Source organism: Cyprinodon variegatus, unplaced genomic scaffold, assembly GCF_000732505.1.
Source record: "Cyprinodon variegatus isolate N-32 unplaced genomic scaffold, C_variegatus-1.0 Scaffold309, whole genome shotgun sequence".
Lineage (NCBI taxonomy): Eukaryota > Metazoa > Chordata > Actinopteri > Cyprinodontiformes > Cyprinodontidae > Cyprinodon > Cyprinodon variegatus.
The window spans coordinates 532,515-535,582 of NW_015150762.1; positions in this window are offsets into that span (position 1 = coordinate 532,515).

Sequence of the window (3,068 nt, forward strand, 5' to 3'; positions counted from 1 at the left end):
CATCTCTGGCTGCAGGCCAATGAAATGGCAAAGATCATACTTTAAAATCACTGCCGCTAAAATGCTTGTGGACATCATTATTTAGAAATAAAAGAACATCATAAGAGATGTTTTACATATTTTCATCCCTTTGTTCAATTTTATTAATGATTTTCAGTAATAGTCATTCTTTAAAACACTTGCCTTTCCATGCTGTCAACATGCAGGAAAAATGGGTTTTTGCTTCATATAAAGTTGAAGGACATAAACCAAAAAATAAACGTGAGGCTGATGAACAAAGTTAGACATCATGATCTCCTTGCTTTGAAAGGTCAGCAAAACACATTTATTGAATTGAAATTGAATTGAATTGAAAGCCTTTATTGTCATTGTACACAATACAATGAGATTTGGAGAGCAGCTCCGTAAAAGTGCATACATAAATAACACATACATACATATACAATACATTAGTGCAAGTCCGAACATAGGTTGAGTATGGTAACAGCTTTAGGAAAGAAGCTATCCCTGAGTCTGTTTGTTCTGGTCCGTATTGACCTGAAGCTCCTGCCTGAGGGCAACAGGTTGAAGAGATGGAAGCCGGGGTGGGTGGTATCCCTCAGGATGTTTCTGGCCCTACTGAGACAACGAGAATGGTAGATGGCAGTCAAAGAGGGCAGAGGGCAGCCGATGATTTTTTGTGCAGTGTTTGTCACCCTCTGCAGTCGCCTCCTGTCGGCCTCCGTGCAGCTGGAGTGCCACACTGTTACAGCGTAGGTCAACAGGCTCTCAATGGTGGAGCGGTAGAAGGTCACCAGCAGCTGAGTTTTTAGTTGTTCCTTCCTGAGCACCCTCATTAAATGTAGCCGCTGCTGGGCCTTCTTGACCAGAGCTGTGGTGTTGGCCGACCAGGAGAGGTCTGCAGAGATGTGGATGCCGAGGAATTTGAAGGACTCCACTCGCTCCACACATCCACCATTGATGTACAGGGGGGCAAGGGCGGCTTTCTTCCGTCTGAAGTCCAGGATGAGTTCCTTAGTCTTGTTGATGTTTAGTGCCAGATTGTTTGATGCACACCACTCACCAAGTTTCAGGACCTCATCCGTGTAGGCGGCCTCGTTTTCCCCCTGTAATCAGCCCCACCACCGTTGTGTCATCAGCGAACTTGATGATGATGTTATCTTTCACTATTTTACAGCCTCTTTCACTATTTTACAGCCTCGCCTCAGTCATTTCAAAATCTGCATAAATATGAAAATATTAACAATGAACACACTTTTATCCACCAAAAATAGCCAACTTTAAAAGAAAATGTTCCATTTAGTTGTTTAAAAGTAAAAAAGTGATTAAAAAAATGTTGTCACATTTTGGTCCATCATCTTTAAACTTGTTCTTTTATTTAATCATTCATCCTTTTTGGGGGTTTTGGCATTTAAGAAAACAAGAACTGAACCTTTAATTTCTCATTTTGTTTTTATTCATCTGTTTTATAGGAAGTGAAAGCAATAATCTTCATATTGATCCCCTGGGAAAAAGTCAGTAGGTTACCCAGACTAAATAACCATCAAGAAAAACTGTCCTAATAGAAACTTTTATCTTGTGGCACTTGCGTTAGAGATGCACCTGAGCAAAGGTTATCAAAATAGTACAAAGAAAAAAAGGGCAACAACAGACCCATCATAATTTCTATCCATAGTTTATTTATTAAGCACTTATCTTTCTTCTGTCCTCCACTTTTCTCTTTGTCTCACCCCTTCCCTTTTATAGTTACAATGGAGTATTAGGGCCAAATAATGGGGGGAAAAAAATGAGGGGAGGTATTTTTTCCCCCTCTTCCTCACCAAGTTAAAAAAGTTTAACTGTCAAGAATAAAGTTGAAATATAGTATTGAGAATAAAGTCGAACGGTTAATAAACAAATTTGAAAAATATTTTGAGAACAAAGTTGAAAACAAAATCAGTGGTCTTGAATAACGGCAGACATTGACGGCGTTCTGTTTGACGACATTTGGTTTACAATTTTATTCTCAACATTTCAGCTTTACTGACTTGGTGAAGAACAGGGTAGAACAACCCCCCCCCCTCCCCAACTGTGGCCCTGATACTCCATCACACATTGAACATAGAATAGAATAGGATAGAATAGAATAGAATAGAATTTTATTGTCATTGCACTGTCACGAGTACAAAGCAACGAAATGTGGTTTGCATCTATCCAGAAGTGCTATACAGGATATACATATTATTACAAGTGTATGTACAAGCAAAAAGTAATAGTTAGGGACTGTAAACAGTTGTGTATAAATATAAATATGAATATGGGAACATACGGTCAAAAAAAATGTTATTTGAATGGTTCTCCTTTCTTTAGAGAATTAGAAAAAGGAGGCAACACTGAAAAAAAACATTATTGAAAATTTATGGAAAGTATTTTTACCTAGATGTTAATCTCTAAGAAGTTCAAAAATATTGCTCTAGAAAAACTTTTGAGGTGTAAAATTATGAACCCACTGAAAAATATTTTTTTTGGGGAAACCAACCCAGCCCCAATTAAAAAAAAAAAAAAGTTGATAAAGACGTTGAGTTCAACATCACAGCTGAATGCAACACAGCATAAGCTTACTGTTTAAAATGCTGCTGCTCAAATATTACCTGTTACACAAACTGGTCGATTGCCACATTAGAGTTGTTGACATCCAGAGAAACAGAATAACACCCAAAGCTGCTCTGTTAAGTAATAAAGGCCTTCAATTGAGACGTCCTCTGCATTTTGCAATTCATTGCCTCACGTTGAGGAAAAACCTTAAACCAAGCTTCTTTTTCTGAACTGTTTTACAGCTTAGAGGCAGCTAACTTTGATTATGACCATAATTCCTTCATAGAGAGAAAACACCCAAACGGGTCTAATCATAGCACCCTTTTTAGAGAACTTAAATTGTGTTTAAGAGTGTTGATTTTGTCATCATATATTACTGTTATCTAATAATAATAATAATTAATCTTATTTGTAACGCACTTTACATTTGACTTCAAATCTCAAAGTGCAACATTTAAAAAAAAGGGAAAATTAAAACAAGGTTAAAAGACCAT